Below are 16,739 nucleotides of genomic sequence, written 5' to 3'. Positions count from 1 at the left end.
TGGACCTCCAACTCAAGGAACCAAATCCCTTGAGGTATTTGGTTGTACATAGCAGCCTCAGCAGCTACTCTTTTTTTTTTCTTTTTGTCAATGTTGTAAATATATCTATCGTATAACTTTTGCTAATTCAGCTTTTTGCAGGTGTATACTCATTGACAGCAATTACAATATTCAGCCATGCAACTCTACCCTTAATCAATGCAGTTTTTTCTAGCTTCTTACTTTTAATGGGATTCTTGATCAATTCCTGTTTCCAGTGGTGCCAAGTTCATCTGTTGTTTTCAAAGGGGTACTTGGTCAATCCAGGGAAGCAATGACCCTTCCAGGGTTGCCTTCTGTTGTTGGATTGGTGGACAGAAAGTGTTGGGTTTGGGTCATCTTCTTTTGTTGGTCAGGGGGATGTAATATATCCTGTTTTCTTTGTTGTTTCTCCAGTCTCGGTATCCCAAACCAGATTTTCTTCTTCTTACTACCTTATGGAGTTCTCATTTGATGGTCTCTTGCATTATTTCTAGGATTTATATTTGTTCTTAGCAGGAACAGGGAAAATGAGTCTGCACCATTCAGTTCAAACCAGATGTCCACAATATTAAATCTGAATTAGAGATATTAGGATAAACTCTTCTTGCATATTTGTCTAGATCTTCTCAGAAAATGCCTAGAATCAATGCTAATAATTTAGATTCTAAGTGTTGTATAGTAAAAGGAACCAGGGCTCCTTGTAGAATTGAATGATTCCAGGTTTCGGGCTGGGAATATGCGAGATGGACCTTGAACATCTTATTATACCAGAGAGCAAGGAAGTTCTAAAAAGACTAGGAGAACCAGGCTGAAAAACTTGGGAGCCAAATGGAAGAGATTCCTACCTGCCCAAGATAGAACAATTTGAGCATCAATAAGAGTAATTTTTTAAGAGTAATTATTATAATAGGTTTATACACATTACTCTTGTTAAAATCCAAGGGTTTATAACTATAGTAAAATCATTATTATCATCATCGTTGTCAACCTTTGGGGGCTGCCAGGACACCAAATCTAAAAATTAGTAAGAAAGAACAGAGAATTCACCCTGACTTACATAGGGGCAGACCCTCACAGGAGCTGTCTAATTTATCATCTGCCAGTTTGTCCTACTGTGGTGGCTGTGTGTTTTGATGTTGGAAACTATGCCACCTTTATTTCAAATATTGAAAGTGCCACCAATGATGAACAGGTTTCAGCGTAACTTCCAGACTAAGACAGGCCAGGAAGAAGGGCCTGGCAGTTTACTTTTGAAAAAATTAGCCAGTGAAAACCTTATGAGTAACAGTGGAACATTGTCTGATATAGTGCCAGAAGATGAGCTCCTTAGCATACAAGCCACTCAAAATACGACTGGGGAAGAGCTGCCTCCTCAAAGTAGACTCAACCTTAATGATGTGGGTGGAGTAAAGTTTTCTGAGCCTTCATTTGCTAAAGTGGCATGAGTCAAAATAATATGAAACAGCTACAAACATCCTTTAATAATTGGAATGTGGAACATATGAGTTATGAATCCAAGAAAACTTTAAATTGTCAAAAATGAAATGGAATGCATAAAGATCAATATCCTAGGCATTAGTGAGCTGGAATGGACTAGTATTGTCCATTTTGAATAGGGCAATTATATAGTCTACTATGTTGGGAATGACAGCCTAAAGAGGAATGGTGTATTCATAGGCAAAAAGAACATTTCAAGATCTATCCTGAAGTACAATGCTGTCAGTGATAGGATAATATCCAGTTAATACAACTATTATTCAAATCTGTGAACCAACCACTAGGATAAAGATGAAGAAATTGAAGATTTGTACCAACTTCTGCAGTCTAAAATTGATCATACGTGCAATCAGGATGTATTGTTAATTACTACTGATTTTCAAAAGTTGGAAACAAAGAAGAATTGGTAGTTGGAAAATTTGGCCTTGGTGATAGAAATCATGCCAGAGATTGCATGTTAGATGTTTGCAAGACTGACTTCTTCAGTGCAAATATTTTTTTTCACGAACATAAAGGATGACTATACATGTGGACCTCACCAGATGGAATACACAGGAATCAAATTGACTACATCTGTTGTAAGAGATGATAGAGAAGCTCAATGCCATCAGTCAGAACAAGGCCAGAGGCCAACTGTGGAACAGACCATTAATTGCTCATATGCAAGTTCAAGTTAAAGCTTAAGAAAATTACAGCAAATGCATGAGAGCCAAAATACAAGCTGGGAATGTCTTATCTGAATTTAGAGACCATCTCTGTAATAGATTTGATGCATCAAACATTAGTGACCAAAGACTAGATGATTGTGGAATGCTATCACGGTTATCAGACATGAAGAAAGCAAGAGGTTATTAAAAAGACAGGAAGGGAAGAAAAGACCAAAATCGATGTCAGAAGAGACTCTGAAACTTGCTCTTGAACATTGAGTAGCTAAAGAAAAAGGAAGAAACGAAGACGTAAAAGAGCTGAACAGAAGAGTTCAAAGGGCAGCTCAAGAAGAAAAAGTAAAGTATTATAACGAAATGTGCAAAGACCTAGAGTTAGAAAATCAAAAGGAAACAATATGCTTGGAATTTCTCAAGCTGAAAGAACTGAAGAGAAAATTCAAGCCTCCAGTTGCAATATTGAAGGATTCTTTGGGGAAAATACTGAATGATATAGGAAGCATCTAAAGCATGTGGGAGGAATACACAGAGTCACTGCACCAAAAAGAATTGTTTTACATTCAACCATTTCAAGAAGTAGTATATGACGAGGAACTGATGGTACTGAAGGTAGAAACTGAAACTGCACTCAAGGCATTGGTGAAAAATAAGGCTCCAGGAATTGATGGAACGCTAATTGAGGTGTTTCAACAAGTGGATGCAACACTTGAAGTGCTCATATGTCTATGTCAAGAAATTTGGAAGAGAGCTACCTGGTCCATCAACTGGAAGAGATTTATATACGTGCCTACTCCAAAGAAAGATGATCCCAGGAATGAGGATGTTAACAATATCATTAATATCACACACAAGAAAAATTTTGCTGAAGATAATTCAAAAACAATTAAAGCAGTACTGGAAATTCTGGATTCAGAAGAAGACTTGGAAAGTGGTATATCATTGCGGAAGTCAGATGGATCTTGGCTGAAAGCAGAGAATATCAGAAAGATGTTTACCTCTTTTTTACTGATGGGGCAAAGGCATTTGACTTTTTAGATCATAACAAATTATCGATAACATTGTGAAGAATGGGAATTACAGAACATTTAATTGTACATATGTGGGACCTGTTCATTGACCAAGAGGCAGTTGTTCAAACAGAACAAGGGAATACTGTACAGTTTAAAATCAGGAAATGGGTAGTCAGGTTTGTGTTCTTTCACCTTACTTATTCAATCTGTTTGCTGGGCAAATAATCCGAGAAGCTGGACTATATGAAGAAGAAAGTATCATTAGGATTGGAAGAAGATGCACCAACAAATTTCGATATGCAGATGACACATTTCTTGATGAAATGAAGAGGACTTAAAACACTGATGAAGATCAAAGACTACAAACTTTCAGTATGGATTATACCTCAATATATTAAAAAAAAAAACCAAAATCCTCACAGTTGGGCCAATAAAAAAATCATGATAAACAGAGAAAATATTAAAGTCATCAAAAATTTCATTTTACTTAGATCCACAATCAATGCCAATAGAAGCAGCAGTCAAGAAATCAAAAGATGTTTTGCATTGGGAAAATCTGCAAAAGAACTTTTCAAAGTGTTATAAAGCAAAGATGTCACCTTCAGGTCTAAGGTGTGCCTGACACAAGCCATGATATCTTTAATTGCCCCGTAAGCATATGAAAGCTGGCCAATGAATAAGGAAGACCAAAGAAGAATTGATGCCTTTGAATTATGGTGTTGGGAACGAATACTGAATATACCATCGACTGCCAGAGCAAACAAACCTGTACTGAAAGAAGTACAAACAGTATTCTCCTTAGAAGCAAGGATTGTGAGGCTTCATCTTATATACTTTGGACATGTTATTAGGAGGGAGCAGTCCCTGGAGAAGCTCATCATGCTTGGTAAAGTAGAGGAACAGTGCAAAAGTCCTCAATGAGATGGACTGACAGAGTGGCTGCAACAATGGGCTCAAACATAGTAATGACTGTGAGGATGGCCTCAGAACTGTGCAGTGTTTCTTTCAGTTGCATATAGGATCACTATGAGCTGGGGTTTCTTAAAGGCATCTAACAACAACAACATCATTTGGTCTGAAGAAGACTACAGGGATATAGTTTCAGGGATTCATCCAGGCTCCTTGGCTCCAGAAAGTGTTCAGTCCATGAGAATTTGAAATTCAGTTCTGCATTGTCTTCCTTTTGATCAGGATTCTTCTAGAGAATCTTTGATTAAAATGTTCAGTAATGGTAACTGTGCACCATGCAGTTCTCTTGGTCTTGTGTCAAAGTAGGAATTTGTTCATGGAGGCAATTAGCCACACATTCCATATCCTCCTCCTTTTCTTGACACTCCTTCTTCCTTTGTTACTCCAGGTGAATAGAGACCAATTGTTGTGGCTTGGATGGCCTTTTGCAAGATCTCAAGACCCCAGGCACTATTTAATGTACTAGGTAGTAGAACAGAAGCACTAATCATGTTATTAGGCCAATTAGCTGGGATGTCCCATGAAACCATGACCCTCAATCTCCAACCCAAGGAACCAAATCCCGTGTGTTTTTTGGTTATTTTTTATTTTGTTTTTTAATTTTTAAATGTGAGAGTCCACTGCATGCTTTATCAATGGTAGAAAAAGACCTGCAAAAGGGAGACTCTGAAGAGGGCAGAGACACTAGTGGTTATCAGAAAAGACAGGATTCTGATAAGGACGGATGGGATGGATCACAGCACACGTAGGGGGATTAGCTTTCACACGTGGAACTGCACTGCCTTACTCGTGACAAGAAGAACAGAAATTTGGGTTCCTGTAGGAATAGGCTTGGGGATGGGGCTGTGAACCCATTCTCTGATGGCTTCTATTTCTCTGTAACTTACAGGCAATGTTGTAACATCAGGATCGGTGCTGAGAGTTATAGGTAGCAATGGGGAAGCCAGACAGTTTAAAACGGGAGATGTAATTTGGAATAATTTTTGCTTGAAATGGCAGAGCAAGATGCCCATAGAAACTTTGAAAACTTGGTGGACAGTTGGGAGGCCCAGTGGGAGGTGTTTTCCTTTGCCAAGACTCTGCTGTTTAGCGTGTACACCCCAAGAGGGAAGATGGGCTATTTCCTTCGTGTTGGCATTTTCCCAGCATAGAGGAGCACATGATTTGTAAGGGTGCTTGTAGGATGAACGATGAAGTCCAACTCAGTATAAAGGGAAGTAAAGATGGATGAGGCTGGAGGATAGAAAGTGGTGAGAAGACTGCGTCCCGTGGAGGGAAAAAATATTTTCAGGGCTGACAACCCAGCAAACAAGCTGGGAGGAGGAGATGTGGGTGGAGGTGGGTTTTCCCCCGATGATAGGTCCTCTCAACAACTCACTGTTAATATTGGCAGTATTTTCCAAGAGCGCAGAAAGATATGCTGACGCTGTGTTATTCTCTGCAGAGCCTCTGTTGCTACTTATTAACTGAAAAACCATTTGTGTAGGCAGGTAAAATTTTAATGTATCTGTGCATGTTTCCTTTAATATAGACTTCACAAGGAACCAAAATCAAATTAAATCACATTGTTATGGTATTTTCCTCACTGCCTGAATGTGTAAAATGCCACAGGTATAGAGAACATATTTGACAGGGTAACTTTATTAATCTCTGGACAGAAAAATGGTGAATTCTCAAAAGGGCCATCCCAAATCATCATCCCGCCTTGACCAAGAAGGTCATCAGTACAGTTGAGAACATCTCTCAGCATCAGGCTACCTGTGGTTACGGGGGAGAAAGCACAGGAGTGAAACCAAGTCTTGGTTTACCTCCCCACCAGGAAGTTAGCCTGATTCATCGCTGCACTGAGGACCCCTAGGTTTTGAGGTAGAAACACTGCTGAGATGGGAGAGAGATAGCTGCTATAGGTGCGGCAGGCCCCAAAAGGGCTGCCTGGAACCCCAACTGAATCAGTTTGGGGGGATTACAGCCTGATCATTGGCTTCCGGGAAGAAGCATTAAAGTTAAATCAACTGTGTATTTTTTTTTTAATTGATAGATTTTATTTTTTCAGAACTGTTTTAGGTTTACAGAAAAATTGAGCAGTGAATTCAGAGAGTTCCCAGATACCCCCTTTCTCTGGAACACAGCTTCCTCTATTATTAGTATCTTACAATGGTTTGGTACATCTGTTACAAATGATGGACCAATATTGCTACAGTATTATTGACTGAAGTTCACAATTTACATTATGGTTCACGCTTTGGTTTGTTTTTATGGGTTTTTAAAAATGCATATTTCTTTTTATCATTGAGTGGATGTACCAGACTTTGTTTATCCATTCACCGGCTGAAAGGCATGCATTCTCTCTCATATACTTATGTGGGGTGGGGGGGCAGCATTAAGGTTGACGTCAATTGTGTGCTTTTAAAGTAGGGACACGTTGGGGTCCTCATGCTCCATTTGGAATAAGGAACAAGGTTCTGCTTGTTCGTTGGAAGCAAGGATGGCGAGACTATGTCTCATGTACTTGGAGTGTGTTACCAGGAGGGACCAGTCCCTGGAGAAGACATTATGCTTGGTAATGTAGAGGGTCAGCGAAAAAGTGGAAGAACCTCAATGAGATGGATTGACACAGTGGCTGCAACAATGGGCTCCAGCATGACAACGATTTTGAGATGGCACAGGACCAGGCAGTGTTTTGTTCTATTGTACATAGGGTCGATATGAGTGGAAACTGACTTGATGGCACCTAATGACAACAACAGGTTCTGCTTTGATTTCTAGGAGCCTAAATTTCTTATTGAGAATCCATTGGCGGCGCGAGTGGTTAAGCACTCAACTACTGACTAAAAGGTTGGCATTTGTACCCACTCATACGTGCTTTGGAAGAAAGGTTTGGTGATCTGTGTCCAAAAGATCACAGCTTTGGAAACCCTATGAAGCACACTTCTGTGCTGGGGTTGCCATGAACTGGAACTGACTTGATGACAACTGGTAAGTTTTTTTCAGGTACAAGCCAACTTTGCAAAGAAATCAGAAACAAAGAGGAGTAAATCTTTGTGTATTGCCTTTAGCTCTGTCGTTTCAGCTGTGCCTTGCCTAACCACTGACTAGCAAGTCAAATAAACACTAAACACTTTCTATTTATAGCAGATACATGCTTAACTATCTTACAAGGACAATAAAAATAAATTTAACATATAATATTGAATATTTGACCATGAGAATAAATTATAAATTCTTGATAAAAATGAACTAAATATTGCCTAAAGGTAGCCCTCTATTTCCGGGTTGTCATGAGTTTGCTAAGATTGTATTTCCAGGGTTGCATAAGATAGAAGGACTAAACAGTCATCTTTACTGTGATTGAGAAAAAGTCTGAGGGGGAGGACCAGGGGGTCTAAGACCCAGAAATACGAAAAATCTGAGGAAATTCACATTATACAAGACACTATGTTTTGTATGGTAAACTAAGGGTGATAAACTATTACTTCATTAAAAGTAGAGGGTCTGCGAAAACAAGGAAAACTCTCAGTGAGATGGATTAACACAGTAGCTACAACAACGGACTCAAACTTACCATCAGTCATAAAGATAGCACAGGATTGGGATAATATTTTGTTCTATTGTACACAAGGTCACCGTGAGCAGAGCTGACCCAACGGCAACTAACAACAACTACTACTACTTCTTCGTCTACACTGCGATTCCAAGTGTAACAGACTCAGTCCCTACTGATGTGTCTCATACCATCACAGCCAGGTTTTTCCAGGGAGGGTTTCCAGGAGGAACAAGGTAATTTAAAAAGATAATAATAATTTGAACACAAACAAATCTCTTTATTTCCCCCCTCATCATCATCACTGTAGATGTTATGTGTGAATGAAAATCCATTCTATCAGTGGAACGAGGGCTATTCTGCAGATGAAAACATGGATACAACATTCAGGAAGGGAGCATAAAAGCATCTCCAGAAGGTACATGCTCCCATTAACCATCGTTTAGGTGTTGTCCATCAGAGCTCTTTGCATTTGGCACTAACACCCTGCAAAATTTATTTATGGAAACTTTCCGTCATACATGGAAAGTTTGGCAGATGGTGTCTCTCATTTAATTTTTTTTCCTGATTTATTTTTTTTTCTTCTGAAACTTTAGCTCCAGGCCTTTGACCCCCCCCCAGTTCCATACCTCCCCCCTTTTTTTTAAAATCGATCTAATCAGCGGCATGTTAAACAAGAGGGGATCTTTTATGTATGCTGTGTTAGGACAAGTGGGGAAAGGCTGTAGATCACTAGAATAAACAACTTGGACTGATTCAATTACAATGCCGGGACCCAGCTTTTATCTGGCGGTGACATCATTTCAATCAAAATGTAAAATAATACAATGCAATAGTTGCGAGAGGGGGAGACAGGACACAGGCGGCTGCACTAAGTCATTTAATAAAAAGAGAAGGAGAAGGTGGGGTGGCCCCCCTCCTGACAGCCGGCGAGGGCGTCCCGTTCCCAAACTCCATTACCTGCTGTAATAGTATTCGCAAGAACCGAATGCGGGAAATTGTCTATTACTTTTTATTAGTGGAAGCTGTTATGTAGGATCCAGCCTGCTGCACGGTTTTTTCTTTGTTCGTTTAATTAACCAAAGCATGAAATCTCCCTATTGGCAGCTTGCTTCATGCGGCGTCTCTTGCTTTTCCACCTCCGAGCAGGAATTTTATTCATTTCCTTTGTCTCCTTTGAAATTTTTTTTTTTTGGCAGTGATGTTTTTGAAGACCCTCAAATCATCATGAGAAGAAAAACATAATTCAACGGCAAATATACGGTCTCTAAACTGCTTAGGCTGCTAAAACAATCAGAAGCGCCATTTCCTCCTCCACAGCACTTCGGTAGGAAAGTTTCCCTTTCAGTTCTGAGACTTTGACAACCATTGACTGGAGCACTGGCGAGTCTTCTGCTTTGCGTTTGCTTGATAAAAACAAGACTAACCAGCTCTCTCCATCTTGCCTGAAAGCAAAGAAAGAGAAAAGGGGGTCACGTTTTAGAAAGGATTGAGGTGCACCCTAAAGTCAAACTTCGTGAACCTTGATCTATTTGAATATTGACTGTGGCCTGTGAGCAGGCCAATTTCAGTCAGTTAATGGGCAGACTGTTTTTCCTTAAACTGTGTTTAGTTTACAGCGATCAGTCATTTTCTACATGAAAATAAACAGTTATCTCTCAATATTTTTGATCATTCCATAAGGCAAGCAGTTCCATAAACAAAAATGGCTTGAATGAGCCCTATAATGAGGACAGCCCTAAAATGAAGACAGCGAACACAGCACTCATTTTACAAGAAGGCTTAAAGATATTTTTTCCCTGAGAGTATTTGGATAACTGTGATAGTCAGACTTTGGGATGATTGGATTTGGTCTTCCTAGCAGAAGAGAGACAGATAACTTTTTTTTCCCCCACTGACTTCATAAAGAATACAATTTAGTTGGAAAGTTAATATCTTCATATAAGAAGTTAAATAACAGCATGTTCCTTTATGACCCAGGAGCAAAACAAGTATGGGATTTTGTAAGGGGCTTAGAAAACTGGGTCATGTTCCCAACAGGCAGTTCAACGGGAATTTTCCTCTTGTCTCTGAATTTCAGCTTCTCCAAGCTGAGGAAAAGAGGTCTTCATCCTAAAGAAAGGGCTCAGGCATACCCAAGCAGGACATACTCAAAGAAAGCACAATCTTTCTACTATTACTTGCATGCAACAACATAAGACTTAGAAGGAGATGATGGGAGGAGCTTTGTATAAGTAGTACTCTGGCTTTCATTCTTCAATCACCACCTGTGGTGAAGGGGTGATCCCTGCCCCCATGTCAGATGTTCAGAAGAGAGGCCTCCAAGGAAAGCAGGGCAGAAATTGGGACTCTCATAAAAGGGGAGATGGGCATCCCTCTAGCGGCTGAGCAGCAGAATTTTAGGTATCAGAATGCCCTGGAACCCGAGGCTGATGTTCACAGACAGTCCTGGGGAGAACAAGATATGCAAGCCTAAGATTTTGGAGATGTATGAGAACATGGACACCACCCAGAGCAATCTGCAGAGGGGCTGTTGGCTTGAAAAATCATGATGGCACAGGAAAAGAGAGGGTATTATAGGTGTGCCCATTGAGTTTCCAAAGTTTGGCATGGCAAGACTGTATTAGTTTCTCAGGTACCATGTAGACACAGTAGATGGTAGTGGGCGTGAGCCCTCTTGATGGACAGCCCCTTGCTGTTGGAGAGATGAGCTAAGAGATTGTGGAGGACTGACTATGAAAATGTCCCCAATCATCCCCATCCCCGTATCTGTCCACACCCTTTTGCAACGTGACCTTACAGCTCCGCCTATCAAGAGGTGAAGTCTATTCCCCATCCTTTGAATCTAGGCTGGCTTTGTTCGGATAGCTTTGGCAAATAGAATGAGGCAGAAGTAACAGTGTGACAGTTCTGAGTCCAGGACCCAATAGTCCTGCATGCTTCTGGTCACTGTCTTGGAACTCTGAGATCATGATGTGACCAAGCCTGGGCCAGCCTGCAGGATAATGAAAGACACGTGGCCTAATCACCCATTACCCCAGCCAGGTGACCTGTGAGTGTGAGTGAGGCCACCCCAGACAAGGCAGCCCACAACTGACTTTCTGCTGATTACAGATTCATGAGGGAGCCCAGCCAAGGTCTGCCTACCCTGGCCCAGATCAGCAGAACCCCTGAGCTGACCTGTAAAAAAACTGTAGACTCATGTTATAGCTGTTGTTAGGTACTGTCAAGTCTATCTGGACTCATAGCGACCCTGTAGGACAGAACAGAACTGCCCCATAAGGTTTCTGAGGAGGCACTGGTGAATTGAACCACCGATCTTTTGGTTAGCAGTCAACCACTATACCACCAGGGGTTCAAATATATTAAACTGATAAGAATAGGTACTACTCATGGGCAATCATAAACCCTTAGTGTTTTAAGTCACAGGATTTTGGAATGGCTTACTATGGAGCAATAGATAACAGATACAGGGAATGTCACTGGAGAATTTCTCTTTGGCGTTAGGAAACTTCACAGTAAGAAGCTTTCCGTGTATAAATCTCCATGTCCCACAAATATATCCCATGAGAAAAGCCTGACAGAAAGAAAATCGTGATGCTTGGTCACTGTTCTCTGGTAGCAAATTCCAGAACCTCAGGGATTTAGGACTTGAATTCTTACACCCAGCCTGGATCTTGGAGGAGCCAACAGTAGTTGGAGGTTAGGGAAGGCAGAAAAAAAAGATGAAAGAAAGTCCTGTGCTTGAGCTCCTCCCCACTGCAAGGGTCTGAGTCTTGGGTTAGACCTAAGCTGAGGGGAAGGAGAAGATCTAACCTGGATGTGATACACAGAGGTGATTTAATCTGGAGAAGACATCTTTATATCTGCAAAATTCATGACTGCTGTAACCTAGAGTGACTAGAAATCTCAAAGACATGGCCTAGTGTCCTCAAGGGATGGGGAAGAGAAACCTGATAAACCATGGAAAGAAGCATGATGAGAAAAAAAACTACCCTCCAGATCAGTGACTACAATAAAGCAGTTGCACAAATTTTAAGAGAGATTGACAATAGGGTTCTAAAGGTAAGTTTGAGCCCAGTTGTGGGGACCCTTGAACTGAGAGCTTGGGATTCATTTGGTAACAAAGGAAAACACCTGGAGGTCTTTGCGAGAGATGAGACATGATAAAATTGCATTTTAGAAATATGAATCCTGTCACCGTGCATTCACAGATGAGGGGACAGACTAGACTCACACAAACCCGTGGGGACAAAAATAATAACTGAAACATGAGGTGGTAGTTCCTGGACTAGAGTCATGAGAAGCAGTGGGAAGGGGGAGGGAAGGGAAAATGTGAAAACTTTAAAAATAATTGCTATTACTAATAGTAGCAGAGTCATTTTTGTTTTCTCATTTAAAAAATATTACCTAATAGAGTTTTTTTTTTTTTTTTTTTTTAATAGAGTTAGCAACATGGGGGGAAGAAAAAAAAGAAAGGGTCTAGATGCAACTTTGCTTTAGGCCCTTAAACAAATTACTCGAACTGTCACTCTTCTTAGGTTATGATGTGTTTTACAATGTCTACAACCTGCTGACTTTAATCCATAGAAATATATATATATATATATATATATATATATATATATATATATATATATATATATATATATATATATATATAAACAAAAAAATAAAAGCCGGTGGCTGTTGAGTCAATTCCCACTCATAGTGACCCCATAGGACAGAGTAGAACTGCCCCATAGTATTTCCAAGGAGCAGCTGGTGGATTTGAATGGCTGACCTTTTGGTTAGCAGCTGAACTCTTAACCACTGTGCCACCAGGGCTCCATGTATAGAACACATTAAACTGGTAAGGCATTGGCATTGCCGTGTTCAGACAAACAATGCTGTGTTAGGGGATAATAATACTAATAATAAAAATAACAATGCCACCCCAGACCCAGTGCGGTCAATTCCGACTCATAACGACCCTATAGGACAGAGTAGAACTGCCCCACAGAGTTTCTGAGGAGCACCTGGTGGATTAGAACTGCCGAGCCTTTGGCTAGCAGCCGTAGCACTTAACCATTACACAACTAGCGTTTCCAAAATAACAATAAGAAGAGCTAAATTAAATTGAATGCGTCGCATCCTCAATTGACTGATTGTCAGTGGAGTGCTTACTACACTGCTGAGCACTTTGATTGATTTGTGTTGTCTCACTGAGTTCTCATACAATCCAGTAAGGAAGATGCTCTAATGCCCCTGTTTTAAAAATGAAGGAATTGAGATGTGAAGGTCTTATGTAAATTGCCCAAAATCAAGCAAACAGTACACCCCTGCACTCCAACACTAGTTCCTAGAGATGACCGTTAGGACCTTCTACCTCAGTTCATCACCAACAAGCAGCAAAGAATCTGCTGGCCTGGTCACCAACACTGTTCAAACACATTTGGAATCATCTTGTTTATTTACCAAATACTTGTCAAATGTCCACTCTCTTTTCTGCTGCAAAAAACACAGTCTTAAAAGGGATCTGACTTTGAGTAAAATAATAGAGCACGTTGGGTTCCAAAACACTTGGAAACACTTTGAAATACATTTAAAGTCTTTGTCCTTCTTTCTCTTAGGTCTCAGTCTTTCCCAATATAGTTTCATATGCAGAAATATACACATAAGAAAAGCAAATAAATGAACTGAAAGAGGAAACAAAAACAACTAGCTGATGTACTGAATCTGTCAGTTGGGGTCTCTGTGTTCCTCAAGATCTGTCAAAATAAGCCTGATGCCCTAATCCATGCCTTGCATGAACCCACAGATCTTCCCAAAATGTTTTCAAATTCCCAGGTTGCTGCAGACTTTATGGAGTCTGCATAGTCCAGGCTCTGCTTCTGCTCTCTCTGTCCCGCTCTACATAAACCTACTGTGGAATTTAGCCCCTGTCTCAGATCATGCTAATAACATCCACACAAAGCACTTTGAAGTGAAGGAGACTTTGTGGACGGCCTGGCCACCATGCGTGGTGGTCACATGAAGCACAGTGTCCATAAGATGTGTAGCAGTCAAATAATGTATGAGGGTCACACACTGTATAAAGCTCACCTGAGTGTGGAGGTCACATGATATAGAGTGATTGATCACATGATGCAAAGTGGTTACATGTCATCTAGTGATCATATGATGTATCATGGTCACGTGATGTCTGATGGTTACACATTACACTGTGAAATCACACATCAGGCACACTTATTCTCACAGGAGCTTCTCCCACTCCAGCCTTTTCACCAGTGGTTTGTCACCAAGCTTTACCTTAAAAGGAGCCCAGTTTTGACAACCATTTTTTTCTTTTTAGTTCACAAAAGAAACACCAAAAGAGCTCTCTTGATGCCACTGACCACTGTCCTATTTCACTGTTACGATGTAAGTCATATTGCTGCTGATCACAGAAAACCTCTCTGTTGTCTCCAGTCCCTTTCTTCCATTTTTTTTCCTGAGCCCTCCTTGGTCAGGTTTTTGCTCCCACCACTGCACAGAAATGGCTTTTATCAAGGCCTTAAATCAGCAAACCCGCTAGCTGACTGAGAGTTCGCTATATCTGCACCATCAGCAGCATCGACATAGATGCTCACGCCTTCTGCTTAGAAAACCTCACTCATGGGCCTCCAGAACACAATTCACCATTCATTAATCCTTTCAGCTAGTATCTGCTGAGCTTCTGTCTGTGTGCCAGGTACTGACAAGGAGCTGCAGGTACAACATGAAACAGACAAAACTCTGCCCTCACGGAGCTTTCATTCCAGAGTGGGAAGACAGATAACAAAAATGATGAATACATTATACAGAGTGTTAGGTGGAACCTAAGGTAGAGAAGGATGTGGTACTACTGGGGCAGGAGGAGAGTTTCCCCTGATATACCACCTCTGCTCTCCAGTCTCCTTTGCTGTATACATCCACTTCCTGCTCTTGGAGGCTCCAGAGTTTAGCCCTCTTCTGCGTCTATGCTCACTCTAATTTCACCTCTCTTTAGATATTCAAATATCATTTATATACTGATGAATCCAAGTCTACTTCTTCAGTGAATAACCTCCCCCGACCTGCAGACTCATCCATCCACCTACGCACTTAATAACTCCGACATCTAGTCAGCATTGCAAACATGATCTGTTCAGGGGTGACATTCTTGTCTTCTTCTCCACACCTGCTCATGGGACCCTGCTGTTATGAACTGAATTGTGTTTCCTGACAATATGTGTTGTACATCCTAAGCCCTATACCTGTGGTTATAATCCCATTTGGGAATGGGATTTCTTTGTTATGTTAATGAGGCAGTATTAATGTAGGGTATGTCTTAAGTCAATCTCTTTTGAGATAAAAGAGCAGATTAAGAAAGCAAGCATAAACAGAGGGAAAGATACTTGCCACAAGATCACCAAGGATCCTAAGAAAAGAAACTGAAAAGAGATAAAGACTTTCCCCTGGAGCAGAAAGAGAAAGAGCCTTACCCTAGAGCTGGCACCCTGAATTCATACTTCTAGCCTCCTAAACTTTGAGAAAATAAATATCTGTTCATTAAAGCCACCACTTGAAGTATATCTGTTATAACAGCACTAGATCATTAAGACAAACCCCTTTCTTCCTCATCTCAGTGAAACGTAGCACTTTCCTTCCAATGGCTCAAGCCCTAAACTTAGCATAATAATTTATTTCTATCTCCACATCCCAGGTCTAATCTGACAGTAAACCTGTGGATACCCTCTTTTACAATGTCACCTTTACAATGACCCTGTAGCTGGAATGTTTCTCAGCACCTCTACTGATCTTAGCTGGTTCATGCCACCATCATCACTCACCTGGAACATTGCAGAAGCCTGACAGCTGGTCTCCTGTTTTGCCCTCCTCCCTCAATCTATTCTCTACCCAGCAGCCAGGGTGAGTCTGTTACAATATAAGTCAGGTTCTGTCCCTCCTTGCTCAGAACACTGGAATGGTCTCCTGTCCCTCAAATTAAAAGCCAGCATCTTTGCAAAGTCCTTCAAGACCCTACAGTGTCCAGCTCCCTGTACCTCTCTGATTTCTCCCCAGCTTGGCTCAGCTCCTTGGCCTCTACTCCAGTTGCACTGGCCTCCTCACCGATTTTGGGCTACACCAGGCATGCTCCCACTTTAAGGTCCTTCCTTTCTCCTCTAACTGGAAGGCTCTTTTCCCAGATACCCCCATGTTTTGTTCCCTAAATCTCCTTCATGTCTTTGCTCAGATGTTACCTTCTCTGTGAAGCCTTCCTGGATAACCATTCAAACTGGTCCTTACCTTCCAGTATCCTACAGCTCTTCCTCTGCCTGACAATCTTCCTTGATAGCTATCACTGCATTATATATTATTACTGATTTACTTCACTTCTTTCTCTCCCTCTTCTCATCCAATTTGGTGTGTCCAGGAATTTTGGTCCAACTGCTTCACTCTGGTTTCTCTATTCCCTAGAACCTATGAATCATGCTCCTCCAAGGGCAACAGCTTTTTAAATACACTTGATCCTTATTAGTCACCAGTTCCTTATTTATGAATTTATGTATCTGGTACTTGCTGAAATTTCTTCCAGTCAGTTGGTCAGGTGGCTGTCTTCCAAATTTCTTGGTATAGACAAGTGAGCACTTGCAGTGCTGCATCTGTTTGCTGAAACATCTCAGCTGGTATTCTGTCAATTCCTGGAGCCTTGTTTTTGCCAATGTCTTCAGTGCAGTTTGGACTTCTTTCAGTACCGTATCTTCTTTTGATGCTTCCTGTTTGTTCAGTACTTTTCCCATAGAATTCCTCACTATTGCAACTTGAGACTTGAATTTTTTCTTCAGTTCTTTCAGCTTGAGAAATGCTAAGCATGTTCTTCCCTTTTGGTTTTCTATCTCCAGGTCTTTGCATATGCCACCATAATACTTTGTCTTCTCGAGCTGCCCTTTGGAATCTTCTGTTCAGCTCTTTTACTTCATCATTTCATCCATTTGTTTTAGCTATTCAATGTTCAAAATCAATTTTCAGGTTTTTTTCTGACATCCATTTTTG

This window comes from Elephas maximus, chromosome 2 (genome assembly GCF_024166365.1).
Source record: "Elephas maximus indicus isolate mEleMax1 chromosome 2, mEleMax1 primary haplotype, whole genome shotgun sequence".
NCBI classification, from domain to species: Eukaryota; Metazoa; Chordata; class Mammalia; order Proboscidea; family Elephantidae; genus Elephas; species Elephas maximus.
This window is presented reverse-complemented; position numbering follows the sequence as displayed.